General features: G+C 45.0%; 36 non-coding genes across 36 annotated transcripts; all 36 read right to left on the reverse strand.

The window, feature by feature from the left end:
• Positions 1-802: 802 nt before the first annotated feature.
• TRNAF-AAA (transfer RNA phenylalanine (anticodon AAA)) lies at positions 803-895 on the reverse strand. Its single transcript is given in 2 exon segments — positions 803-839; positions 858-895. It is a non-coding gene; the product is annotated as a tRNA-Phe (tRNA).
• Positions 896-3,024: 2,129 nt separating this feature from the next.
• Positions 3,025-3,116, reverse strand: TRNAI-UAU (transfer RNA isoleucine (anticodon UAU)). The gene is given in 2 exon segments: positions 3,025-3,060; positions 3,079-3,116. It is a non-coding gene; the product is annotated as a tRNA-Ile (tRNA).
• A 67-nt stretch (positions 3,117-3,183) lies between these two features.
• Positions 3,184-3,275, reverse strand: TRNAI-UAU (transfer RNA isoleucine (anticodon UAU)). The gene is given in 2 exon segments: positions 3,184-3,219; positions 3,238-3,275. It is a non-coding gene; the product is annotated as a tRNA-Ile (tRNA).
• Positions 3,276-3,816: 541 nt separating this feature from the next.
• On the reverse strand, positions 3,817-3,908 carry TRNAI-UAU (transfer RNA isoleucine (anticodon UAU)). The gene is given in 2 exon segments: positions 3,817-3,852; positions 3,871-3,908. It is a non-coding gene; the product is annotated as a tRNA-Ile (tRNA).
• Positions 3,909-3,975: 67 nt separating this feature from the next.
• TRNAI-UAU (transfer RNA isoleucine (anticodon UAU)) lies at positions 3,976-4,067 on the reverse strand. The gene is given in 2 exon segments: positions 3,976-4,011; positions 4,030-4,067. It is a non-coding gene; the product is annotated as a tRNA-Ile (tRNA).
• A 67-nt stretch (positions 4,068-4,134) lies between these two features.
• TRNAI-UAU (transfer RNA isoleucine (anticodon UAU)) lies at positions 4,135-4,226 on the reverse strand. Its single transcript is given in 2 exon segments — positions 4,135-4,170; positions 4,189-4,226. It is a non-coding gene; the product is annotated as a tRNA-Ile (tRNA).
• A 225-nt stretch (positions 4,227-4,451) lies between these two features.
• TRNAI-UAU (transfer RNA isoleucine (anticodon UAU)) lies at positions 4,452-4,543 on the reverse strand. Its single transcript is given in 2 exon segments — positions 4,452-4,487; positions 4,506-4,543. It is a non-coding gene; the product is annotated as a tRNA-Ile (tRNA).
• A 1,017-nt stretch (positions 4,544-5,560) lies between these two features.
• On the reverse strand, positions 5,561-5,652 carry TRNAI-UAU (transfer RNA isoleucine (anticodon UAU)). The gene is given in 2 exon segments: positions 5,561-5,596; positions 5,615-5,652. It is a non-coding gene; the product is annotated as a tRNA-Ile (tRNA).
• Positions 5,653-5,719: 67 nt separating this feature from the next.
• On the reverse strand, positions 5,720-5,811 carry TRNAI-UAU (transfer RNA isoleucine (anticodon UAU)). Its single transcript is given in 2 exon segments — positions 5,720-5,755; positions 5,774-5,811. It is a non-coding gene; the product is annotated as a tRNA-Ile (tRNA).
• A 67-nt stretch (positions 5,812-5,878) lies between these two features.
• TRNAI-UAU (transfer RNA isoleucine (anticodon UAU)) lies at positions 5,879-5,970 on the reverse strand. Its single transcript is given in 2 exon segments — positions 5,879-5,914; positions 5,933-5,970. It is a non-coding gene; the product is annotated as a tRNA-Ile (tRNA).
• A 225-nt stretch (positions 5,971-6,195) lies between these two features.
• TRNAI-UAU (transfer RNA isoleucine (anticodon UAU)) lies at positions 6,196-6,287 on the reverse strand. The gene is given in 2 exon segments: positions 6,196-6,231; positions 6,250-6,287. It is a non-coding gene; the product is annotated as a tRNA-Ile (tRNA).
• Positions 6,288-7,148: 861 nt separating this feature from the next.
• On the reverse strand, positions 7,149-7,240 carry TRNAT-UGU (transfer RNA threonine (anticodon UGU)). The gene is given in 2 exon segments: positions 7,149-7,184; positions 7,203-7,240. It is a non-coding gene; the product is annotated as a tRNA-Thr (tRNA).
• A 702-nt stretch (positions 7,241-7,942) lies between these two features.
• TRNAI-UAU (transfer RNA isoleucine (anticodon UAU)) lies at positions 7,943-8,034 on the reverse strand. Its single transcript is given in 2 exon segments — positions 7,943-7,978; positions 7,997-8,034. It is a non-coding gene; the product is annotated as a tRNA-Ile (tRNA).
• A 2,765-nt stretch (positions 8,035-10,799) lies between these two features.
• Positions 10,800-10,891, reverse strand: TRNAI-UAU (transfer RNA isoleucine (anticodon UAU)). Its single transcript is given in 2 exon segments — positions 10,800-10,835; positions 10,854-10,891. It is a non-coding gene; the product is annotated as a tRNA-Ile (tRNA).
• A 1,333-nt stretch (positions 10,892-12,224) lies between these two features.
• TRNAI-UAU (transfer RNA isoleucine (anticodon UAU)) lies at positions 12,225-12,316 on the reverse strand. Its single transcript is given in 2 exon segments — positions 12,225-12,260; positions 12,279-12,316. It is a non-coding gene; the product is annotated as a tRNA-Ile (tRNA).
• Positions 12,317-12,542: 226 nt separating this feature from the next.
• On the reverse strand, positions 12,543-12,634 carry TRNAI-UAU (transfer RNA isoleucine (anticodon UAU)). The gene is given in 2 exon segments: positions 12,543-12,578; positions 12,597-12,634. It is a non-coding gene; the product is annotated as a tRNA-Ile (tRNA).
• A 2,285-nt stretch (positions 12,635-14,919) lies between these two features.
• TRNAI-UAU (transfer RNA isoleucine (anticodon UAU)) lies at positions 14,920-15,011 on the reverse strand. The gene is given in 2 exon segments: positions 14,920-14,955; positions 14,974-15,011. It is a non-coding gene; the product is annotated as a tRNA-Ile (tRNA).
• Positions 15,012-15,550: 539 nt separating this feature from the next.
• On the reverse strand, positions 15,551-15,642 carry TRNAI-UAU (transfer RNA isoleucine (anticodon UAU)). The gene is given in 2 exon segments: positions 15,551-15,586; positions 15,605-15,642. It is a non-coding gene; the product is annotated as a tRNA-Ile (tRNA).
• Positions 15,643-16,025: 383 nt separating this feature from the next.
• TRNAI-UAU (transfer RNA isoleucine (anticodon UAU)) lies at positions 16,026-16,117 on the reverse strand. Its single transcript is given in 2 exon segments — positions 16,026-16,061; positions 16,080-16,117. It is a non-coding gene; the product is annotated as a tRNA-Ile (tRNA).
• Positions 16,118-16,815: 698 nt separating this feature from the next.
• On the reverse strand, positions 16,816-16,907 carry TRNAL-UAA (transfer RNA leucine (anticodon UAA)). The gene is given in 2 exon segments: positions 16,816-16,851; positions 16,870-16,907. It is a non-coding gene; the product is annotated as a tRNA-Leu (tRNA).
• A 541-nt stretch (positions 16,908-17,448) lies between these two features.
• TRNAI-UAU (transfer RNA isoleucine (anticodon UAU)) lies at positions 17,449-17,539 on the reverse strand. The gene is given in 2 exon segments: positions 17,449-17,484; positions 17,502-17,539. It is a non-coding gene; the product is annotated as a tRNA-Ile (tRNA).
• Positions 17,540-17,765: 226 nt separating this feature from the next.
• TRNAI-UAU (transfer RNA isoleucine (anticodon UAU)) lies at positions 17,766-17,857 on the reverse strand. Its single transcript is given in 2 exon segments — positions 17,766-17,801; positions 17,820-17,857. It is a non-coding gene; the product is annotated as a tRNA-Ile (tRNA).
• A 225-nt stretch (positions 17,858-18,082) lies between these two features.
• On the reverse strand, positions 18,083-18,174 carry TRNAI-UAU (transfer RNA isoleucine (anticodon UAU)). Its single transcript is given in 2 exon segments — positions 18,083-18,118; positions 18,137-18,174. It is a non-coding gene; the product is annotated as a tRNA-Ile (tRNA).
• A 384-nt stretch (positions 18,175-18,558) lies between these two features.
• Positions 18,559-18,649, reverse strand: TRNAI-UAU (transfer RNA isoleucine (anticodon UAU)). The gene is given in 2 exon segments: positions 18,559-18,594; positions 18,612-18,649. It is a non-coding gene; the product is annotated as a tRNA-Ile (tRNA).
• Positions 18,650-19,348: 699 nt separating this feature from the next.
• Positions 19,349-19,439, reverse strand: TRNAI-UAU (transfer RNA isoleucine (anticodon UAU)). The gene is given in 2 exon segments: positions 19,349-19,384; positions 19,402-19,439. It is a non-coding gene; the product is annotated as a tRNA-Ile (tRNA).
• Positions 19,440-19,505: 66 nt separating this feature from the next.
• TRNAI-UAU (transfer RNA isoleucine (anticodon UAU)) lies at positions 19,506-19,597 on the reverse strand. The gene is given in 2 exon segments: positions 19,506-19,541; positions 19,560-19,597. It is a non-coding gene; the product is annotated as a tRNA-Ile (tRNA).
• A 226-nt stretch (positions 19,598-19,823) lies between these two features.
• TRNAI-UAU (transfer RNA isoleucine (anticodon UAU)) lies at positions 19,824-19,914 on the reverse strand. Its single transcript is given in 2 exon segments — positions 19,824-19,859; positions 19,877-19,914. It is a non-coding gene; the product is annotated as a tRNA-Ile (tRNA).
• Positions 19,915-19,981: 67 nt separating this feature from the next.
• TRNAI-UAU (transfer RNA isoleucine (anticodon UAU)) lies at positions 19,982-20,073 on the reverse strand. Its single transcript is given in 2 exon segments — positions 19,982-20,017; positions 20,036-20,073. It is a non-coding gene; the product is annotated as a tRNA-Ile (tRNA).
• A 225-nt stretch (positions 20,074-20,298) lies between these two features.
• Positions 20,299-20,389, reverse strand: TRNAI-UAU (transfer RNA isoleucine (anticodon UAU)). The gene is given in 2 exon segments: positions 20,299-20,334; positions 20,352-20,389. It is a non-coding gene; the product is annotated as a tRNA-Ile (tRNA).
• A 67-nt stretch (positions 20,390-20,456) lies between these two features.
• Positions 20,457-20,548, reverse strand: TRNAI-UAU (transfer RNA isoleucine (anticodon UAU)). Its single transcript is given in 2 exon segments — positions 20,457-20,492; positions 20,511-20,548. It is a non-coding gene; the product is annotated as a tRNA-Ile (tRNA).
• Positions 20,549-21,881: 1,333 nt separating this feature from the next.
• TRNAI-UAU (transfer RNA isoleucine (anticodon UAU)) lies at positions 21,882-21,973 on the reverse strand. The gene is given in 2 exon segments: positions 21,882-21,917; positions 21,936-21,973. It is a non-coding gene; the product is annotated as a tRNA-Ile (tRNA).
• Positions 21,974-22,039: 66 nt separating this feature from the next.
• Positions 22,040-22,131, reverse strand: TRNAI-UAU (transfer RNA isoleucine (anticodon UAU)). Its single transcript is given in 2 exon segments — positions 22,040-22,075; positions 22,094-22,131. It is a non-coding gene; the product is annotated as a tRNA-Ile (tRNA).
• A 226-nt stretch (positions 22,132-22,357) lies between these two features.
• Positions 22,358-22,449, reverse strand: TRNAI-UAU (transfer RNA isoleucine (anticodon UAU)). Its single transcript is given in 2 exon segments — positions 22,358-22,393; positions 22,412-22,449. It is a non-coding gene; the product is annotated as a tRNA-Ile (tRNA).
• Positions 22,450-22,991: 542 nt separating this feature from the next.
• On the reverse strand, positions 22,992-23,083 carry TRNAI-UAU (transfer RNA isoleucine (anticodon UAU)). The gene is given in 2 exon segments: positions 22,992-23,027; positions 23,046-23,083. It is a non-coding gene; the product is annotated as a tRNA-Ile (tRNA).
• Positions 23,084-23,309: 226 nt separating this feature from the next.
• TRNAI-UAU (transfer RNA isoleucine (anticodon UAU)) lies at positions 23,310-23,401 on the reverse strand. The gene is given in 2 exon segments: positions 23,310-23,345; positions 23,364-23,401. It is a non-coding gene; the product is annotated as a tRNA-Ile (tRNA).
• A 385-nt stretch (positions 23,402-23,786) lies between these two features.
• Positions 23,787-23,878, reverse strand: TRNAI-UAU (transfer RNA isoleucine (anticodon UAU)). The gene is given in 2 exon segments: positions 23,787-23,822; positions 23,841-23,878. It is a non-coding gene; the product is annotated as a tRNA-Ile (tRNA).
• Between the last annotated feature and the right edge of the window lie 15 nt (positions 23,879-23,893).

The following is a 23,893-nucleotide window of genomic DNA, read 5'->3' on the forward strand; positions in this document are numbered from 1 at the left end:
AGGTACTCTTCCCCAGGTGAGGCTCGATCTCACAACCTCGGCATTTCTCGGCTGTACTGCTGTATAAGTACTGCGCGCTAACCAATTGCGATACAGGGGACCGTATCAAATTGATAACTGTATTTATCACGACAAGAAGAAAAGGTTACAAAATCGAAACGGTATTCTCCCCAATGTGAGGCTCGAACTCACAACCTCGGCATTTCACGGCTGTACTGCTGTATAAGTACCGCGCGCTAGCCAATTGTGCTACAGGGAATTGTATTAAGTAGATAACTGTATTTTGCACGACAAGAACAAAAGGTTACAAAATCGAAAAATTACTCTTCCCCAGGTGAGGCTCGAACTTACAACCTCGGAATTTCTCGGCTGTACTGCTGTATAAGTACTGCGCGCTAACCAATTGCGCAACAGGGCACCGTATCAAATTGATAACTGTATTTATCACGACAAGAAGAAAAGGTTACAAAATCGAAACGGTATTCTCCCCAAGGTGAGGCTCGAACTCACAACCTCGGCATTTCACGGCTGTACTGCTGTATAAGTACCGCGCGCTAGCCAATTGTGCTACAGGGAATTGTCCTAAGTAGATAACTGTATTTTGCACGACAAGAACAAAAGGTTAAAAAATCGAAAAATTACTCTTCCCCAGGTGAGGCTCGAACTTACAACCTCGGAATTTCTCGGCTGTACTGCTGTATAAGTACTGCGCGCTAACCAATTGCGCAACAGGGGACCGTATCAAATGGATAACTGTATTTATCACGACAAGAAGAAAAGGTTACAAAATCGAAACGGTATTCTCCCCAAGGTGAGGCTCGAACTCACAACCTCGGCATTTCACGGCTGTACTGCTGTTTTAGTACCGCGCGCTAACCAATTGCGCCACAGGGGATTGAATCGACTAGATTACTTTATTTTGTACCACAAGAAGAAAAGGTTACAAAATCGAAAAATTACTCTTCCCCAGGTGAGGCTCGATTTCACAACCTCGGCATTTCTCGGCTGTACTGCTGTATAAGTACCGCGCGCTAGCCAATTGTGCTACAGTGGATTGTAATAAGTAGATAACTGTATTTTGCACGACAAGAACAAAAGGTTACAAAATCGAAAAATTACTCTTCCCCAGATGAGGCTCGAACTTACAACCTCGGCATTTCTCGGCTGTACTGCTGTATAAGTACCGCGCGCTAACCAATTGCGCCACAGGGGATTGTATCAAGTAGATAACTGTATTTTTCACGACAAGAAGAAAAGGTTACAAAATCGAAAAGGTACTTTTCCCCAGGTGAGGCTCGAACTCCTAACCTCGGCATTTCTCGGCTGTACTGCTGTTTAAGTACCGCGCGCTAGCCAATTGCACTACAGGGGATTGTATCAAATAGATAACTGTATTTTGTACGACAAGAAGAAAAGGTTACAAAATCGAAAAGGTACTTTTCCCCAGGTGAGGCTCGAACTCACAACCTCGGCATTTCTTGGCTGTACTGCTGTATAAGTACCGCGCGCTAGCCAATTGCGCTACAGGGTATTGTATCTTATAGAAAACTGCATTTTGTTCCACAATAAGAAAAGGTTACAAAATCGAAAAATTACCCTTCCCCAGGTGAGTCTCGAACTCCTAACCTCGGCATTCCTCGGCTGTACTGCTCTATAAGTACCGCGCGCTAGCAAATTGCGCTACAGGGGATTGTATCAAATAGATAACTGTATTTTGTTTCACAATAAGAAAAGGTTACAAAATCGAAAAGGTACTTTTCCCCAGGTGAGGCTCGAACTCACAAACTCGGTTTTCTCGGCTGTACTGCTGTATAAGTACCGCGCGCTAACCAATTGCGCCACAGGGGATTGTATAAAGTAGGTAACTGTATTTTGCACGACAATAAGAAAAGGTTACAAAATCGAAAAGGTACTTTTCCCCAGGTGAGGCTCGAACTCACAAACTCGGTTTTCTCGGCTGTACTGCTGTATAAGTACCGCGCGCTAACCAATTGCGCCACAGGGGATTGTATAAAGTAGGTAACTGTATTTTGCACGACAAGAAGAAAAGGTTACAAAATCGAAAAGGTACTCTTCCCCAGGTGAGGCTCGAACTCACAACCTCGGCATTTCACGGCTGTACTGCTGTATAAGTACCGCGCGCTAGTCAATTGTGCTACAGGGAATTGTATTAAGTGGATAACTGTATTTTGCACGACAAGAACAAAAGGTTACAAAATCGAAAAGGTACTTTTCCCCAGGTGAGGCTCGAACTCCTAACCTCAGCATTTCTCGGTTGTACTGCTGTATAAGTACCGCGCGCTAACCAATTGCGCCACAGGGGATTGTATCAAGTAGGTAACTGTATTTTGCACGACAAGAAGAAAAGGTTACAAAATCGAAAAGGTACTTTTCCCCAGGTGAGGCTCGAACTCACAAACTCGGTTTTCTCGGCTGTACTGCTGTATAAGTACCGCGCGCTAACAAATTGCGCCACAGGGGATTGTATCAAGCAGATAACTGTATTTTGCACGACAAGAAGAAAAGGTTACAAAATCGAAAAGGTACTTTTCCCCAGGTGAGGCTCGATTTCACTAACTCGGTTTTCTCGGCTGTACTGCTGTATAAGTACCGCGCGCTAACCAATTGCGCCACAGGGGATTGTATAAAGTAGATAACTGTATTTTGCACGACAAGAACAAAAGGTTACAAAATCGAAAAATTACTCTTCCCCAGATGAGGCTCGAACTTACAACCTCGGAATTTCTCGGCTGTACTGCTGTATAAGTACCGCGCGCTAGCCAGTTGCGCTACAGGGGCTTGAATCAAATAGATAACTGTATTTTTTTCCACAATAAGAAAAGGTTACAAAATCGAAAAGGTACTTTTCCCCAGGTGAGGCTCGAACTCACAAACTCGGTTTTCTCGGCTGTACTGCTGTATAAGTACCGCGCGCTAGCCAATTGCGCCACAGGGGATTGCGTCAAGGAGGTAACTGTATTTTGCACGACAAGAAGAAAAGGTTACAAAATCGAAAAGGTACTTTTCCCCAGGTGAGGCTCGAACTCACAAGCTCGGCATTTCTCGGCTGTACTGCTGTATAAGTACCGCGCGCTAACCAATTGCGCCACAGGGGATTGTATCGATAGGATAACTGTATTTTGCACGACAAGAAGAAAAGGTTACAAAATCGAAAAGGTACTCTTCCCCAGGTGAGGCTCGAACTCACAACCTCGGCATTTCTCGTCTGTACTGCTGTATAAGTACCGCGCGCTAACCAATTGCGCCACAGGGGATTGTTTCGAGAAGATAACTGTATTTTGTACGACAAGAAGAAAAGGTCACAAAATCGAAAAGGTACTTTTCCCCAGGTGAGGCTCGAACTCACAACCTCGGCATCTCTCGACTGTACTGCTGTATAAGTAACGCGCGCTAACCAATTGCGCCACAGGGGATTGTATCGGGAAGATAACTGTATTTTGTACGACAAGAAGAAAAGGTCACAAAATCGAAAAGGTACTTTTCCCCAGGTGAGGCTCGAACTCACAAACTCGGTTTTCTCGGCTGTACTGCTGTATTAGTACCGCGCGCTAACCAATTGCGCCACAGGGGATTGTATCAAGTAGGTAACTGTATTTTGCACGACAAGAAGAAAAGGTTACAAAATCGAAAAGGTACTTTTCCCCAGGTGAGGCTCGAACTCACAAACTCGGTTGTCTCGGCTGTACTGCTGTATAAGATCCGCGCACTAACCAATTCCGCCACAGGGGATTGTATCAAGTAGATAACTTTTTTTGCACGACAAGAAGAAAAGGTTACGAAATCGAAAAGGTACTTTTCCCCAGGTGAGTCTCGAACTCACAACCTCGGCATTTCTCGGCTGTACTGCTGTATAAGTACCGCGCGCTAGCCAATTGCGCCACAGGGGATTGTATCATGTAGGTAACTGTATTTTGCACGACAAGAAAAAAAGGTTACAAAATCGAAAAGGTACTTTTCCCCAGGTGAGGCTCGAACTCACAAACTCGGCATTTCTCGTCTGTACTGCTGTATAAGTACCGCGCGCTAACCAATTGCGCCACAGGGGATTGTATCGAGAAGATAACTGTATTTTGTACGACAAGAAGAAAAGGTCACAAAATCGAAAAGGTACTTTTCCCCAGGTGAGGCTCGAACTCACAACCTCGGCATTTCTCGGCTGTACTGCTGTATAAGTACCGCGCGCTAGCCAATTGCGCCACAGGGGATTGTATCGAGAAGATAACTGTATTTTGTACGACAAGAAGAAAAGGTCACAAAATCGAAAAGGTACTTTTCCCCAGGTGAGGCTCGAACTCACAAACTCGGTTTTCTCGGCTGTACTGCTGTATAAGTACCACGCGCTAGCCAATTGTGCCACAGGGGATTGTATCAAGGAGGTAACTGTATTTTGCACGGCAAGAAGAAAAGGTTACAAAATCGAAAAGGTACTTATCCCCAGGTGAGGCTCGAACTCACAACCTCGGCATTTCTCGGCTGTACTGCTGTATAAGTACCGCGCGCTAGCCAATTGCGCCACAGGGGATTGTATCAAGTAGGTAACTGTATTTTGCACGACAAGAAGAAAAGGTTACAAAATCGAAAAGGTACCTTTCCCCAGGTGAGGCTCGAACTCACAAACTCGGTTTTCTCGGCTGCACTGCTGTATAAGTACCGCGCGCTAACCAATTGCGCCACAGGGGGTTGTATCAAGTAGGTAACTGTATTTTTCACGACAAGAAGAAAAGGTTACAAAATCGAAACGGTATTCTCCCCAAGGTGAGGCTCGAACTCACAACCTCGGCATTTCACGGCTGTACTGCTGTATAAGTACCGCGCGCTAGCCAATTGTGCTACAGGGAATTGTCCTAAGTAGATAACTGTATTTTGCACGACAAGAACAAAAGGTTACAAAATCGAAAAATTACTCTTCCCCAGGTGAGGCTCGAACTTACAACCTCGGAATTTCTCGGCTGTACTGCTGTATAAGTACTGCGCGCTAACCAATTGCGCAACAGGGGACCGTATCAAATTGATAACTGTATTTATCACGACAAGAAGAAAAGGTTACAAAATCGAAACGGTATTCTCCCCAAGGTAATTCTCGAACTCACAACCTCGGCATTTCACGGCTGTACTGCTGTTTTAGTACCGCGCGCTAACCAATTGCGCCACAGGGGATTGTATCAAGTAGGTAACTGTATTTTGCACGACAAGAAGAAAAGGTCACAAAATCGAAAAGGTACTTTTCCCCAGGTGAGGCTCGAACTCACAAACTCGGTTTTCTCGGCTGTACTGCTGTATTAGTACCGCGCGCTAACCAATTGCGCCACAGGGGATTGTATCAAGTAGGTAACTGTATTTTGCACGACAAGAAGAAAAGGTTACAAAATCGAAAAGGTACTTTTCCCCAGGTGAGGCTCGAACTCACAAACTCGGTTGTCTCGGCTGTACTGCTGTATAAGATCCGCGCACTAACCAATTCCGCCACAGGGGATTGTATCAAGTAGATAACTTTTTTTGCACGACAAGAAGAAAAGGTTACGAAATCGAAAAGGTACTTTTCCCCAGGTGAGTCTCGAACTCACAACCTCGGCATTTCTCGGCTGTACTGCTGTATAAGTACCGCGCGCTAGCCAATTGCGCCACAGGGGATTGTATCATGTAGGTAACTGTATTTTGCACGACAAGAAAAAAAGGTTACAAAATCGAAAAGGTACTTTTCCCCAGGTGAGGCTCGAACTCACAAACTCGGCATTTCTCGTCTGTACTGCTGTATAAGTACCGCGCGCTAACCAATTGCGCCACAGGGGATTGTATCGAGAAGATAACTGTATTTTGTACGACAAGAAGAAAAGGTCACAAAATCGAAAAGGTACTTTTCCCCAGGTGAGGCTCGAACTCACAACCTCGGCATTTCTCGGCTGTACTGCTGTATAAGTACCGCGCGCTAGCCAATTGCGCCACAGGGGATTGTATCGAGAAGATAACTGTATTTTGTACGACAAGAAGAAAAGGTCACAAAATCGAAAAGGTACTTTTCCCCAGGTGAGGCTCGAACTCACAAACTCGGTTTTCTCGGCTGTACTGCTGTATAAGTACCACGCGCTAGCCAATTGTGCCACAGGGGATTGTATCAAGGAGGTAACTGTATTTTGCACGGCAAGAAGAAAAGGTTACAAAATCGAAAAGGTACTTATCCCCAGGTGAGGCTCGAACTCACAACCTCGGCATTTCTCGGCTGTACTGCTGTATAAGTACCGCGCGCTAGCCAATTGCGCCACAGGGGATTGTATCAAGTAGGTAACTGTATTTTGCACGACAAGAAGAAAAGGTTACAAAATCGAAAAGGTACCTTTCCCCAGGTGAGGCTCGAACTCACAAACTCGGTTTTCTCGGCTGCACTGCTGTATAAGTACCGCGCGCTAACCAATTGCGCCACAGGGGGTTGTATCAAGTAGGTAACTGTATTTTTCACGACAAGAAGAAAAGGTTACAAAATCGAAACGGTATTCTCCCCAAGGTGAGGCTCGAACTCACAACCTCGGCATTTCACGGCTGTACTGCTGTATAAGTACCGCGCGCTAGCCAATTGTGCTACAGGGAATTGTCCTAAGTAGATAACTGTATTTTGCACGACAAGAACAAAAGGTTACAAAATCGAAAAATTACTCTTCCCCAGGTGAGGCTCGAACTTACAACCTCGGAATTTCTCGGCTGTACTGCTGTATAAGTACTGCGCGCTAACCAATTGCGCAACAGGGGACCGTATCAAATTGATAACTGTATTTATCACGACAAGAAGAAAAGGTTACAAAATCGAAACGGTATTCTCCCCAAGGTAATTCTCGAACTCACAACCTCGGCATTTCACGGCTGTACTGCTGTTTTAGTACCGCGCGCTAACCAATTGCGCCACAGGGGATTGAATCGACTAGATTACTTTATTTTGTACCACAAGAAGAAAAGGTTACAAAATCGAAAAATTACTCTTCCCCAGGTGAGGCTCGATTTCACAACCTCGGCATTTCTCGGCTGTACTGCTGTATAAGTACCGCGCGCTAGCCAATTGTGCTACAGGGGATTGTAATAAGTAGATAACTGTATTTTGCACGACAAGAACAAAAGGTTACAAAATCGAAAAATTACTCTTCCCCAGATGAGGCTCGAACTTACAACCTCGGCATTTCTTGGCTGTACTGCTGTACAAGTACCGCGCGCTAACCAATTGCGCCACAGGGGATTGTATCAAGTAGATAACTGTATTTTGCACGACAAGAAGAAAAGGTTACAAAATCGAAAAGGTACTTTTCCCCAGGTGAGGCTCGAACTCCTAACCTCGGCATTTCTCGGCTGTACTGCTGTTTAAGTACCGCGCGCTAGCCAATTGCACTACAGGGGATTGTATCAAATAGATAACTGTATTTTGTACGACAAGAAGAAAAGGTTACAAAATCGAAAAGGTACTTTTCCCCAGGTGAGGCTCGAACTCACAACCTCGGCATTTCTTGGCTGTACTGCTGTATAAGTACCGCGCGCTAGCCAATTGCGCTACAGGGTATTGTATCTTATAGAAAACTGCATTTTGTTCCACAATAAGAAAAGGTTACAAAATCGAAAAATTACTCTTCCCCAGGTGAGTCTCGAACTCCTAACCTCGGCATTCCTCGGCTGTACTGCTCTATAAGTACCGTGCGCTAGCAAATTGCGCTACAGGGGATTGTATCAAATAGATAACTGTATTTTGTTTCACAATAAGAAAAGGTTACAAAATCGAAAAGGTACTTTTCCCCAGGTGAGGCTCGAACTCACAAACTCGGTTTTCTCGGCTGTACTGCTGTATAAGTACCACGCGCTAGCCAATTGTGCCACAGGGGATTGTATCAAGGAGGTAACTGTATTTTGCACGGCAAGAAGAAAAGGTTACAAAATCGAAAAGGTACTTATCCCCAGGTGAGGCTCGAACTCACAACCTCGGCATTTCTCGGCTGTACTGCTGTATAAGTACCGCGCGCTAGCCAATTGCGCCACAGGGGATTGTATCAAGTAGGTAACTGTATTTTGCACGACAAGAAGAAAAGGTTACAAAATCGAAAAGGTACCTTTCCCCAGGTGAGGCTCGAACTCACAAACTCGGTTTTCTCGGCTGCACTGCTGTATAAGTACCGCGCGCTAACCAATTGCGCCACAGGGGGTTGTATCAAGTAGGTAACTGTATTTTTCACGACAAGAAGAAAAGGTTACAAAATCGAAACGGTATTCTCCCCAAGGTGAGGCTCGAACTCACAACCTCGGCATTTCACGGCTGTACTGCTGTATAAGTACCGCGCGCTAGCCAATTGTGCTACAGGGAATTGTCCTAAGTAGATAACTGTATTTTGCACGACAAGAACAAAAGGTTACAAAATCGAAAAATTACTCTTCCCCAGGTGAGGCTCGAACTTACAACCTCGGAATTTCTCGGCTGTACTGCTGTATAAGTACTGCGCGCTAACCAATTGCGCAACAGGGGACCGTATCAAATTGATAACTGTATTTATCACGACAAGAAGAAAAGGTTACAAAATCGAAACGGTATTCTCCCCAAGGTAATTCTCGAACTCACAACCTCGGCATTTCACGGCTGTACTGCTGTTTTAGTACCGCGCGCTAACCAATTGCGCCACAGGGGATTGAATCGACTAGATTACTTTATTTTGTACCACAAGAAGAAAAGGTTACAAAATCGAAAAATTACTCTTCCCCAGGTGAGGCTCGATTTCACAACCTCGGCATTTCTCGGCTGTACTGCTGTATAAGTACCGCGCGCTAGCCAATTGTGCTACAGGGGATTGTAATAAGTAGATAACTGTATTTTGCACGACAAGAACAAAAGGTTACAAAATCGAAAAATTACTCTTCCCCAGATGAGGCTCGAACTTACAACCTCGGCATTTCTTGGCTGTACTGCTGTACAAGTACCGCGCGCTAACCATTTGCGCCACAGGGGATTGTATCAAGTAGATAACTGTATTTTGCACGACAAGAAGAAAAGGTTACAAAATCGAAAAGGTACTTTTCCCCAGGTGAGGCTCGAACTCCTAACCTCGGCATTTCTCGGCTGTACTGCTGTTTAAGTACCGCGCGCTAGCCAATTGCACTACAGGGGATTGTATCAAATAGATAACTGTATTTTGTACGACAAGAAGAAAAGGTTACAAAATCGAAAAGGTACTTTTCCCCAGGTGAGGCTCGAACTCACAACCTCGGCATTTCTTGGCTGTACTGCTGTATAAGTACCGCGCGCTAGCCAATTGCGCTACAGGGTATTGTATCTTATAGAAAACTGCATTTTGTTCCACAATAAGAAAAGGTTACAAAATCGAAAAATTACTCTTCCCCAGGTGAGTCTCGAACTCCTAACCTCGGCATTCCTCGGCTGTACTGCTCTATAAGTACCGTGCGCTAGCAAATTGCGCTACAGGGGATTGTATCAAATAGATAACTGTATTTTGTTTCACAATAAGAAAAGGTTACAAAATCGAAAAGGTACTTTTCCCCAGGTGAGGCTCGAACTCACAAACTCGGTTTTCTCGGCTGTACTGCTGTATAAGTACCGCGCGCTAACCAATTGCGCCACAGGGGATTGTATAAAGTAGGTAACTGTATTTTGCACGACACTAAGAAAAGGTTACAAAATCGAAAAGGTACTTTTCCCCAGGTGAGGCTTGAACTCACAAACTCGGTTTTCTCGGCTGTACTGCTGTATAAGTACCGCGCGCTAACCAATTGCGCCACAGGGGATTGTATAAAGTAGGTAACTGTATTTTGCACGACAAGAAGAAAAGGTTACAAAATCGAAAAGGTACTCTTCCCCAGGTGAGGCTCGAACTCACAACCTAGGCATTTCACGGCTGTACTGCTGTATAAGTACCGCGCGCTAAACAATTGTGCTACAGGGAATTGTATTAAGTGGATAACTGTATTTTGCACGACAAGAACAAAAGGTTACAAAATCGAAAAGGTACTTTTCCCCAGGTGAGGCTCGAACTCCTAACCTCAGCATTTCTCGGTTGTACTGCTGTATAAGTACCGCACGCTAACCAATTGCGCCACAGGGGATTGTATCAAGCAGATAACTGTATTTTGCACGACAAGAAGAAAAGGTTACAAAATCGAAAAGGTACTTTTCCCCAGGTGAGGCTCGAACTCACTAACTCGGTTTTCTCGGCTGTACTGCTGTATAAGTACCGCGCGCTAACCAATTGCGCCACAGGGGATTGTATTAAGTAGATAACTGTATTTTGCACGACAAGAACAAAAGGTTACAAAATCGAAAAATTACTCTTCCCCAGATGGGGCTCGAACTTACAACCTCGGAATTCCTCGGCTGTACTGCTGTATAAGTACCGCGCGCTAGCCAGTTGCGCTACAGGGGATTGAATCAAATAGATAACTGTATTTTTTTCCACAATAAGAAAAGGTTACAAAATCGAAAAGGTACTTTTCCCCAGGTGAGGCTCGAACTCACAAACTCGGTTTTCTCGGCTGTACTGCTGTATAAGTACCGCGCGCTAGCCAATTGCGCCACAGGGGATTGCATCAAGGAGGTAACTGTATTTTGCACGACAAGAAGAAAAGGTTACAAAATCGAAAAGGTACTTTACCCCAGGTGAGGCTCGAACTCACAAGCTCGGCATTTCTCGGCTGTACTGCTGTATAAGTACCGCGCGCTAACCAATTGCGCCACAGGGTATTGTATCGATAGGATAACTGTATTTTGCACGACAAGAAGAAAAGGTTACAAAATCGAAAAGGTACTCTTCCCCAGGTGAGGCTCGAACTCACAACCTCGGCATTTCTCGTCTGTACTGCTGTATAAGTACCGCGCGCTAACCAATTGCGCCACAGGGGATTGTATCGAGAAGATAACTGTATTTTGTACGACAAGAAGAAAAGGTCACAAAATCGAAAAGGTACTTTTCCCCAGGTGAGGCTCGAACTCACAACCTCGGCATTTCTCGACTGTACTGCTGTATAAGTAACGCGCGCTAACCAATTGCGCCACAGGGGATTGTATCAGGTAGGTAACTGTATTTTGCACGACAAGAAGAAAAGGTTACAAAATCGAAATGGTACTTTTCCCCAGGTGAGGCTCGAACTCACAAACTCGGTTGTCTCGGCTGTACTACTGTATAAGATCCGCGCACTAACCAATTCCGCCACAGGGGATTGTATCAAGTAGATAACTTTTTTTGCACGACAAGAAGAAAAGGTTACGAAATCGAAAAGGTACTTTTCCCCAGGTGAGTCTCGAACTCACAACCTCGGCATTTCTCGGCTGTACTGCTGTATAAGTACCGCGCGCTAGCCAATTGTGCCACAGGGGATTGTATCATGTAGGTAACTGTATTTTGCACGACAAGAAGAAAAGGTTACAAAATCGAAAAGGTACTTTTCCCCAAGTGAGGCTCGAACTCACAAACTCGGTTTTCTCGGCTGTACTGCTGTATAAGTACCGCGCGCTAACAAATTGCGCCACAGGGGATTGTATCAAGCAGATAACTGTATTTTGCACGACAAGAAGAAAAGGTTACAAAATCGAAAAGGTACTTTTCCCCAGGTGAGGCTCGAACTCACAAACTCGGTTTTCTCGGCTGTACTGCTGTATAAGTACCGCGCGCTAACCAATTGCGCCACAGGGGATTGTATTAAGTAGATAACTGTATTTTGCACGACAAGAACAAAAGGTTACAAAATCGAAAAATTACTCTTCCCCAGGTGAGGCTCGAACTTACAACCTCGGAATTTCTCGGCTGTACTGCTGTATAAGTACCGCGCGCTAGCCAGTTGCGCTACAGGGGATTGAATCAAATAGATAACTGTATTTTTTTCCACAATAAGAAAAGGTTACAAAATCGAAAAGGTACTTTTCCCCAGGTGAGGCTCGAACTCACAAACTCGGTTTTCTCGGCTGTACTGCTGTATAAGTACCGCGCGCTAGCCAATTGCGCCACAGAGCATTGTATCAAGGAGGTAACTGTATTTTGCACGACAAGAAGAAAAGGTTACAAAATCGAAAAGGTACTTATCCCCAGGTGACTCTAGAACTCACAAACTCGGTTTTCTCGGCTGTACTGCTGTATAAGTACCGCGCGCTAACCAATTGCGCCACAGGGGATTGTATCAAGTAGGTAACTGTATTTTGCACGACAAGAAGAAAAGGTTACAAAATCGAAAAGGTACTTTTCCCCAGGTGAGGCTCGAACTCACAACCTCGGCATTTCTCGGCTGTACTGCTGTATAAGTACCGCGCGCTAACCAATTGCGCCACAGGGGATTGTATCGATAGGATAACTGTATTTTGCACGACAAGAAGAAAAGGTTACAAAATCGAAAAGGTACTCTTCCCCAGGTGAGGTTCGAACTGACAACCTCGGCATTTCTCGTCTGTACTGCTGTATAAGTACCGCGCGCTAACCAATTGCGCCACAGGGGATTGTATCGAGAAGATAACTGTATTTTGTACGACAAGAAGAAAAGGTCACAAAATCGAAAAGAAACTTTTCCCCAGGTGAGGCTCGAACTCACAACCTCGGCATTTCTCGGCTGTACTGCTGTATAAGTACCGCGCGCTAACCAATTGCGCCACAGGGGATTGTATTAAGTAGATAACTGTATTTTGCACGACAAGAACAAAAGGTTACAAAATCGAAAAGGTACTCTTCCCCAGGTGAGGTTCGAACTGACAACCTCGGCATTTCTCGTCTGTACTGCTGTATAAGTACCGCGCGCTAACCAATTGCGCCACAGGGGATTGTATCGAGAAGATAACTGTATTTTGTACGACAAGAAGAAAAGGTCACAAAATCGAAAAGGTGATTTTCCCCAGGTGAGGCTCGAACTCACAAACTCGGTTTTCTCGGCTGCACTGCTGTATAAGTACCGCGCGCTAACCAATTGCGCCACAGGGGGTTGTATCAAGTAGGTAACTGTATTTTTCACGACAAGAAGAAAAGGTTACAAAATCGAAAAGGTACTTTTCCCCAGGTGAGGCTCGAACTCACAAACTCGGTTTTCTCGGCTGTACTGCTGTATAAGTACCGCGCGCTAACAAATTGCGCCACAGGGGATTGTATCAAGCAGATAACTGTATTTTGCACGACAAGAAGAAAAGGTTACAAAATCGAAAAGGTACTTTTTCCCAGGTGAGGCTCGAACTCACAAACTCGGTTTTCTCGGCTGTACTGCTGTATAAGTACCGCGCGCTAACCAATTGCGCCACAGGGGACTGTATTAAGTAGATAACTGTATTTTGCACGACAAGAACAAAAGGTTACATAATCGAAAAATTACTCTTCCCCAGGTGAGGCTCGAACTTACAACCTCGGAATTTCTCGGCTGTACTGCTGTATAAGTACCGCGCGCTAGCCAGTTGCGCTACAGGGGATTGAATCAAATAGATAACTGTATTTTTTTCCACAATAAGAAAAGGTTACAAAATCGAAAAGGTTATTTTCCCCAGGTGAGGCTCGAACTCACAAACTCGGTTTTCTCGGCTGTACTGCTGTATAAGTACCGCGCGCTAGCCAATTGCACCACAGGGGATTTTATCAAGGAGGTAACTGTATTTTGCACGACAAGAAGAAAAGGTTACAAAATCGAAAAGGTACTTATCCCCAGGTGACTCTAGAACTCACAAACTCGGTTTTCTCGGCTGTACTGCTGTATAAGTACCGCGCGCTAACCAATTGCGCCACAGGGGATTGTATCGATAGGATAACTGTATTTTGTACGACAAGAAGAAAAGGTCACAAAATCGAAAAGGTACTTTTCCCCAGGTGAGGCTCGAACTCACAAACTCGGCATTTCTCGGCTGTACTGCTGTATAAGTACCGCGCGCTAGCCAATTGCGCCACAGGGGATTGTATCAAGTAGGTAACTGTATTTTGCACGACAAGAAGAAAAGGTTACAAAATCGAAAAGGTACCTTTCCCCAGGTGAGGCTCGAACTCACAAACTCGGTTTTCTCGGCTGCACTGCTGTATAAGTACCGCGCGCTAACCAATTGCGCCACAGGGGATTGTATCAAGTAGGTAACTGTATTTTGCACGACAAGAAGAAAAGGTTACAAAATCGAAAAGGTTCTTTTCCCCAGGTGAGGCTCGAACTCACAAACTCGGTTTTCTCGGCTGTGCTGCTGTATAAGAACCGCGCGCTAACCAATTGCGCCACAGGGGATTGTATCAAATAGATAACTGTATTTTGCACGACAAGAACGAAAGGTTACAAAATCGAAAAATTACTCTTCCCCAGGTGAGGCTCGAACTTACAACCTCGGAATTTCTCGGCTGTACTGCTGTAGAAGTACTGCGCGCTAACCAATTGCGCAACAGGGGACCGTATCAAATTGATAACTGTATTTATCACGACAAGAAGAAAAGTTTACAAAATCGAAACGGTATTCTCCCCAAGGTGAGGCTCGAACTCACAACCTCGGCATTTCACAGCTGTACTGCTGTATAAGTACCGCGCGCTAGCCAATTGTGCTACCGGGAATTGTATTAAGTAGATAACTGTATTTTGCACGACAAGAACAAAAGGTTACAAAATCGAAAAGGTACTTTTCCCCAGGTGAGGCTCGAACTCACAAACTCGGTTTTCTCGGCTATACTGCTGTATAAGTACCGCGCGCTAACCAATTGCGCCACAGGGGATTGTATCAAGTAGATAACTGTATTTTGCACGACAAGAAGAAAAGGTTACAAAATCGAAAAGGCACTCTTCCCCAGGTGAGTCTCGAAAACACAACCTCGGCATTTCTAGGCTGTACTGCTCTATAAGTACCGCACGCTAACCAATTGCGCCACAGGGGATTGTATCGATTGGATAACTGTATTTTGCACGACATGAAGAAAAGGTTACAAAATCGAAAAGGTACTCTTCCCCAGGTGAGGCTCGAACTCACAACCTCGGCATTTCTCGGCTGTTCTGCTGTATAAGTACCGCGCGCTAACCAATTGCGCCACAGGGGATTGTATCAAGTAGATAACTTTTTTTTGCACGACAAGAAGAAAAGGTTACAAAATCGAAAAGGTACTTTTCCCCAGGTGACTCTAACTCACAACCTCGGCATTTCTCGGCTGTACTGCTGTATAAGTACCGCGCGCTAACCAATTGCGCCACAGGGGATTGAATCGAGAAGATAACTGTATTTTGCACGACAAGAAGAAAAGGTTACAAAATCGAAAAGGTACTCTTCCCCAGGTGAGGCTCGAACTCCTAACCTCAGCATTCCTCGGCTGTACTGCTGTATAAGTACCGCGCGCTAGCAAATTGCGCTACAGGGGATTGTATCAAATAGATCTGTATTTTGTTTCACAATAAGAAAAGGTTACAAAATCGAAAAGGTACTTTTCCCCAGGTGAGGCTCGAACTCACAAACTCGGTTATCTCGGCTGAACTGCTGTTTAAGTACCGCGCGCTAGCCAATTGCGCTACAGGGGTTTGTATCTAATAGATAACTGTATTTTGTTCCACAATAAGATAAGGTTACAAAATCGAAAAATTACTTTTCCCCAGGTGAGGCTCGAACTCACAACCTCAGCATTTCTCGGCTGTACTGCTGTATAAGTACCGCGCGCTAACCAATTGCGCCACAGGGGATTGTATCAAGTAGGTAACTGTATTTTGCACGACAAGAAGGAAAGGTTACAAAATCGAAAAGGTACTTTTCCCCAGGTGAGGCTCGAACTCACAAACTCGGTTGTCTCATCTGTACTGCTGTATAAGTACCGCGCGCTAGCCAATAGCGCCACAGGGGACCGTATCAAATTGATAACTGTCTTTATCACGACAAGAAGAAAAGGTTACAAAATCGAAACGGTATTCTCCCCAAGGTGAAGCTCGAACTCACAACCTCGGCATTTCACGGCTGTACTGCTGTATAAGTACCGCGCGCTAACCAATTGCGCCAAAGGGGAGTGTATCAAGTAGATAACTGTATTTTGCACGACAAGAAGAAAAGTTTACAAAATCGAAAAATTACTCTTCCCAGGTGAGGCTCGAACTCACAACCTCGGCATTTCTCGGCTGTACCGCTGTATAAGTACCGCGCGCTAACCAATTGCGCCACAGGGGATTGTATCAAGTAGATAACTGTATTTTGCACGACAAGAACAAAAGGTTACAAAATCGAAAAGGTACTTTTCCCCAGGTGAGGCTCGAACTCACAAACTCGGTTTTCTCGGCTATACTGCTGCATAAGTACCGCGCGCTAACCAATTGCGCCACAGGGGATTGTATCAAGTAGATAACTGTATTTTGCACGACAAGAAGAAAAGTTTACAAAATCGAAAAATTACTCTTCCCCAGGTGATGCTCGAACTCACAACCTCGACATTTCCGGCTGTACTGCTGTATAAGTACCGCCGCTAACCAATTGCGCCACAGGGGATTGTATCAAGTAGATAACTGTATTTTGCACGACAAGAAGAAAAGTTTACAATATCGAAAAATTACTCTTCCCCAGGTGAGGCTCGAACTCACAAACTCGGTTTTCTCGGCTGCACTGCTGTATAAGTAACGCGCGCTAACCAATTGCGCCACCGGGGATTGTATCAAGTAGGTTACTGTATTTTGCACGACTAGAAGAAAAGGTAACAAAAGCGAAAAGGTACTTTTCCCAAGGTGAGGCTCGAACTCACAAACTCGGCTTTCTCGGCTGTACTGCTGTATAAGAACCGCGCGCTAATCAATTGCGCCACAGGGGATTGTATCAAGTAGATAACTTTTTTTTGCACGACAAGAAGAAAAGGTTACAAATTCGAAAAGGTACTTTTCCCCAGGTGAGGCTCGAACTCACAACCTCGGCATTTCTCGGCTGTACTGCTGTTTAAGTACCGCGCGCTAACCAATTGCGCCACAGGGGATTGTATCGATTGGATAACTGTATTTTGCACGACAAGAAGAAAAGGTTACAAAATCGAAAAGGTACTCTTCCCCAGGTGAGGCTCAAACTCACAACCTCGGCTTTCTCGGCTGTACTGCTGTATAAGAACCGCGCGCTAACCAATTGCGCCACAGGGGATTGTATCAAGTAGATAACTGTATTTTGCACGACAAGAAGAAAAATTTACAAAATCGAAAAATTACTCTTCCCAGGTTAGGCTCGAACTCACAACCTCGGCATTTCTCGGCTGTACTGCTGTATAAGTACCGCGCGCTAACCAATTGCGCCACAGGATATTGTATCAAATAGATAACTGTATTTTGCACGACAAGAACAAAAGGTTACAAAATCGAAAAATTACTCTTCGCAGGTGAGGGTCGAACTCACAAACTCGGCATTTCTCGGCTGTACTGCTGTATGAGCATCGCGCGCTAACCAATTGCGCCACAGGGGATTGTATCGATTGGATAACTGTATTTTGCACGACAAGAAGAAAATGTTACAAAATCGAAAAGGTACTCTTCCCCAGGTGAGGCTCGAACTCACAACCTCGGCTTTCTCGGCTGTACTGCTGTATAAGAACCGCGCGCTAACCGATTGCGCCACAGGGGATTGTATCAAGTAGATAACTTTTTTTTGCACGACAAGAAGAAAAGGTTACAAAATCGAAAAGGTACTTTTCCCCAGGTGAGGCTCGAACTCACAACCTCGGCATTTCTCGGCTGTACTGCTGTATAAGTACCGCGCGCTAACCAATTTCGCCACAGGGGATTGTATCAATTAGATAACTGTATTTTGCACGACAAGAAGAAAAGGTTACAAAATCGAAAAGCCACTTTTCCCCAGGTGAGGCTCGAACTCACAACCTCGGCATTTCTCGGCTGTACTGCTGTATAAGTACCGCGCGCTAACCAATTGCGCCACAGGGGATTGTATCAAGTAGATAACTGTATTTTGCACGACAAGAAGAAAAGTTTACAAAATCGAAAAATTACTCTTCCCCAGGTGAGGCTCGAACTCACAACCTCGGCATTTCTCGGTTGTACTGCTGTATAAGTACCGCCGCTAACCAATTGCGCCACAGGGTATTGTATCAAGTAGATAACTGTATTTTGCACGACAAGAAGAAAAGTTTACAAAATCGAAAAATTACTCTTCCCCAGGTGAGGCTCGAACTCACAACCTCGGCATTTCTCGGCTGCACTGCTGTATAAGTACCGCGCGCTAACCAATTGCGCCACAGGGGATTGTAGCAAGTAGGTAACTGTATTTTGCACGACAAGAAGAAAAGGTTACAAAATCGAAAAGCCACTTTTCCCCAGGTGAGGCTCGAACTCATAAACTCGGTTTTCTCGGCTGCACTGCTGTATAAGAACCGCCCGCTAACCAATTGCGCCACAGGGGATTGTATCAAGTAGATAACTTTTTTTTGCACGACAAGAAGAAAAGTTTACAATATCGAAAAGGTACTTTTCCACATGTGAGGCTCGAACTCACAACCTCGGCATTTCTCGGCTGTACTGCTGTTTAAGTACCGCGCGCTAACCAATTGCGCCACAGGGGATTGTATCGATTGGATAACTGTATTTTGCACGACAAGAAGAAAAGGTTACAAAATCGAAAAGATACTCTTCCCCAGGTGAGGCTCGAACTCACAACCTCGGCTTTCTCGGCTGTACTGCTGTATAAGAACCGCGCGCTAACCAATTGCGCCACAGGGGATTGTATCAAGTAGATAACTTTTTTTGCACGACAAGAAGAAAAGGTTACAAAATCGAAAAATTACTCTTCCCCAGGTGAGGCTCGAACTCACAACCTCGGCATTTCTCGGCTGTACTGCTGTATAAGTACCGCCGCTAACCAATTGCGCCACAGGGGATTGTATCAAGTAGATAACTGTATTTTGCACGACAAGAAGAAAAGTTTACAAAATCGAAAAATTACTCTTTTCCAGGTGAGGCTCGAACTCACAAACTCGGCATTTCTCGGCTGTACTGCTGTATAAGTACCGCGCGCTAACCAATTGCGCCACAGGGGATTGTAGCAAGTAGGTAACTGTATTTTGCACGACAAGAAGAAAAGGTTACAAAATCGAAAAGCCACTTTTCCCCAGGTGAGGCTCGAACTCACAAACTCGGTTTTCTCGGCTGCACTGCTGTATAAGAACCGCCCGCTAACCAATTGCGCCACAGGGGATTGTATCAAGTAGATAACTTTTTTTGCACGACAAGAAGAAAAGGTTACAAAATCGAAAAGGTACTTTTCCCCATGTGAGGCTCGAACTCACAACCTCGGCATTTCTCGGCTGTACTGCTGTTTAAGTACCGCGCGCTAACCAATTGCGCCACAGGGGATTGTATCGATTGGATAACTGTATTTTGCACGACAAGAAGAAAAGGTTACAAAATCGAAAAGGTACTCTTCCCCAGGTGAGGCTCGAACTCACAACCTCGGCTTTCTCGGCTGTACTGCTGTATAAGAACCGCGCGCTAACCAATTGCGCCACAGGGGATTGTATCAAGTAGATAACTGTATTTTGCACGACAAGAAGAAAAATTTACAAAATCGAAAAATTAATCTTCCCAGGCGAGGCTCGAACTCACAACCTCGGCATTTCTCGGCTTTACTGCTGTATAAGTACCGCGCGCTAACCAATTGCGCCACAGGGGATTGTATCAAGTAGATAACTGTATTTTGCACTGCAAGAACAAAAGGTTACAAAATCGAAAAATTCCTCTTCCCCAGGTGAGGGTCGAACTCACAACCTCGGCATTTCTCGGCTGTACTGCTGTATGAGTATCGCGCGCTAACCAATTGCGCCACAGGAGATTGTATCGATTGGATAACTGTATTTTCCACGACAAGAAGAAAACGTTACAAAATCGAAAAGGTACTCTTCCCCAGGTGAGGCTCGAACTCACAACCTCGGCTTTCTCGGCTGTACTGCTGCATAAGAACCGCGCGCTAACCAATTGCGCCACAGGGGATTGTATCAAGTAGATAACTTTTTTTTGCACGACAAGAAGAAAAGGTTACAAAATCGAAAAGGTACTTTTCCCCAGGTGAGGCTCGAACTCACAACCTCGGCATCTCTCGACGGTACTGCTGTATAAGTACCGCGCGCTAACCAATTGCGCCACAGGGGATTGTATCATGTAGATAACTGTATTTTGCACGACAAGAAGAAAAGTTTACAAAATCGAAAAATCACTCTTCCCCAGATGAGGCTCGAACTAACAACCTCGGCATTTCTCGGCTGTACTGCTGTATTAGTACCGCCGCTAACCAATTGCGCCACAGGGGATTGTATCATGTAGATAACTGTATTTTGCACGACAAGAACAAAAGGTTACAAAATCGAAAAGGTACTCTTCCCCAGGTGAGGCTCGAACTCACAACCTCGGCTTTCTCGGCTGTACTGCTGTATAAGAACCGCGCGCTAACCAATTGCGCCACAGGGGATTGTATCAATTGGATAACTGTATTTTGCACGACAAGAAGAAAAGGTTACAAAATCGAAAAGATACTCTTCCCCAGGTGAGGCTCGAACTCACAACCTCGGCATTTCTCGGCTGTACTGCTGTATAAGTACCGCGCGCTAACCAATTGCGCCACAGGGCATTGTATCAAGTAGATAACTGTATTTTGCACGACAAGAAGAAAAGTTTACAAAATCGAAAAATTACTCTTCCCCAGGTGAGGCTCGAACTCACAACCTCGGCATTTCTCGGCTGTACTGTTGTATAAGTACCGCCGCTAACCAATTGCGCCACAGGGGATTGTATCGAGTAGATTACTGTATTTTGCACGACAAGAAGAAAAGTTTACAAAATCGAAAAATTACTCTTCCCAGGCGAGGCTCGAACTCAGAACCTCGGCATATCTCGGCTGTACTGCTGTATAAGTACCGCGCGCTAACCAATTGCGCCACAGGGGATTGTATCAAATAGATAACTGTATTTTGCACGACAAGAAGAAAAGTTTACAAAATCGAAAAGGTACTTTTCCCCAGGTGAGGCTCGAACTCACAAACTCGGTTTTCTCGGCTGCACTGCTGTATAAGAACCGCGCGCTAACCAATTGCGCCACAGGGGATTGTATCAAGTAGATAACTTTATTTTGCACGACAAGAAGAAAAGTTTACAAAATCGAAAAGGTACTTTTCCCCAGGTGAGGCTCGAACTCACAAGCTCGGCATTTCTCGGCTGTACTGCTGTATAAGTACCGCCGCTAACCAATTGCGCCACAGGGGATTGTATCAAGTAGATAACTGTATTTTGCACGACAAGAAGAAAAGTTTACAAAATCGAAAAATTATTCTTCCCCAGGTGAGGCTCGAACTCACAACCTCGGCATTTCTCGGCTGTACTGCTGTATAAGTACCGCGCGCTAACTAATTGCGTGACAGGTGATTGTATCAAGTAGGTAACTGTATTTTGCACGACAAGAAGAAAAGGTTACAAAATCGAAAAGCCACTTTTCCCCAGGTGAGGCTCGAACTCACAAAATCGGTTTTCTCGGCTGCACTGCTGTATAAGTACCGCGCGTTAACCAATTGCGCCACAGGGGATTGTATCAAGTAGGTAACTGTATTTTGCACGACAAGAAGAAAAGGTTACAAAATCGAAAAGGTACTTTTCCCCAGGTGAGGCTCGAACTCACAAACTCGGCTTTCTCGGCTGTACTGCTGTATAAGAACCGCGCGCTAACCAATTGCGCCACAGGGGATAGTATCGCTGGGATAACTGTATTTTGCACGACAAGAAGAAAGGGTTACAAAATCGAAAAGCTACTCTTCCCCAGGTGAGGCTCGCACTCTCATTCTCGGCATTTCTCGGCTGTACATCTGTATGAGCATCGCGCGCTAACCAATTGCGCCCCAGGGGATTGTATCAACTAGATAACTATATTTTGCACGACAAGAACAAAAGGTTACAAAATCGAAAAATTACTCTTCCCCAGGTGAGGCTCGAACTCACAACCTCTGCATTTCTCGGCTGTACTGCTGTATAAGTACCGCGCGCTAACCAATTGCGCCACAGGGGATTGTATCTAGTAGATAACTGAATTTTACACGACAAGAAGAAAAGTTTACAAAATCGAAAAATTACTCTTCCCAGGCGAGGCTCGAACTCACAACCTCGGCATATCTCGGCTGTACTGCTGTATAAGTACCGCGCGCTAACCAATTGCGCCACAGGGGATTGTATCAAATAGATAACTGTATTTTGCACGACAAGAACAAAAGGTTACAAAATCGAAAAATTACTCTTCCCCAGGTGAGGGTCGAACTCACAACCTCGGCATTTCTCGGCTGTACAGCTGTATGAGCATCGCGCGCTAACCAGTTGCGCCCCAGGAGATTGTATCAAATAGATAACTGTATTTTGCACGACAAGAACAAAAGGTTACAAAATCGAAAAATTACTCTTCCCCAGGCGAGGCTCGAACTCACAACCTCGGCATATCTCGGCTGTACTGCTGTATAAGTACCGCGCGCTAACCAATTGCGCCACAGGGGATTGTATCGATTGGATAACTGTATTTTGCACGACAAGAAGAAAGGGTTACAAAATCGAAAAGGTACTCTTCCCCAGGTGAGGCTCGAACTCACAAACTCGGCTTTCTCGGCTGTACTGCTGTATAAGAACCGCGCGCTAACCAATTGCGCCACAGGGGATTGTATCAAGTAGATAACTTTTTTTTGCACGACAAGAAGAAAAGGTTACAAAATCGAAAAGGTACTTTTCCCCAAGTGAGGCTCGAACTCACTACCTCTGCATTTCTCGGCTGTACTGCTGTATAAGTACCGCGCGCTAACCAATTGCGCCCCAGGAGATTGTATCAACTACATAACTGTATTTTGCACGACAAGAAGAAAAGGTTACAAAATCGAAAAGCCACTTTTCCCCAGGTGAGGCTCGAACTCACAAACTCGGCTTTCTCGGCTGTACTGCTGTATAAGAACCGCGCGCTAACCAATTGCGCCCCAGGGGATTGTATCAACTAGATAACTTTATTTTGCACGACAAGAAGAAAAGGTTACAAAATCGAAAAATTACTCTTCCCCAGGTGAGGCTCGAACTCACAACCTCGGCATTTCTCGACTGTACTGCTGTATAAGTACCGCGCGCTAACCAATTGCGCCACAGGGGATTGTATCAAATAGATAACAGTATTTTGCACGACAAGAACAAAAGGTTACAAAATCGAAAAATTACTCTTCCCCAGGTGAGGGTCGAACTCACAACCTCGGCATTTCTCGGCTGTACTGCTGTATGAGCATCGCGCGCTAACCAATTGCGCCCCAGGAGATTGTATCAACTAGATAACTGTATTTTGCACGACAAGAAGAAAAGGTTACAAAATCGAAAAGCCACTTTTCCCCAGGTGAGGCTCGAACTCATAACCTCGGCATTTCTCGACTTTACTGCTGTATAAGTACCGCGCGCTAACCAATTGCGCCACAGGGGATTGTATCAAGTAGATAACTGTATTTTGCACGACAAGAAGAAAAGGTAACAAAATCGAAAAATTACTCTTCCCCAGGTGAGGCTCGAACTCACAACCTCGGCATTTCTCGGCAGTACTGCTGTAAAGGTACCGCGCGCTAACCAATTGCGCCACAGGGGATTGTATCAAGTAGATAACTGTATTTTGCACGACAAGAAGAAAAGGTAACAAAATCGAAAAATTACTCTTCCCCAGGTGAGGCTCGAACTCACAACCTCGGCATTTCTCGGCTGTACTGCTGTATAAGTACCGCGCGCTAACCAATTGCTCCACAGGGGATTGTATCATTTAGATAACTGTATTTTGCACCACAAGAAGAAAAGGTAACAAAATCGAAAAATTACTCTTCCCCAGGTGAGGCTCGAACTCACAACCTCGGCATTTCTCGACGGTACTGCTGTATAAGTACCGCGCGCTAACCACTTGCGCCACAGGGGATTTTATCAAGTAAAT

The sequence above is a fragment of the Leiobunum rupestre genome, chromosome 1 (assembly GCF_980474605.1).
Source record: "Leiobunum rupestre chromosome 1, qqLeiRupe1.1.hap1, whole genome shotgun sequence".
Taxonomy (NCBI): domain Eukaryota; kingdom Metazoa; phylum Arthropoda; class Arachnida; order Opiliones; family Sclerosomatidae; genus Leiobunum; species Leiobunum rupestre.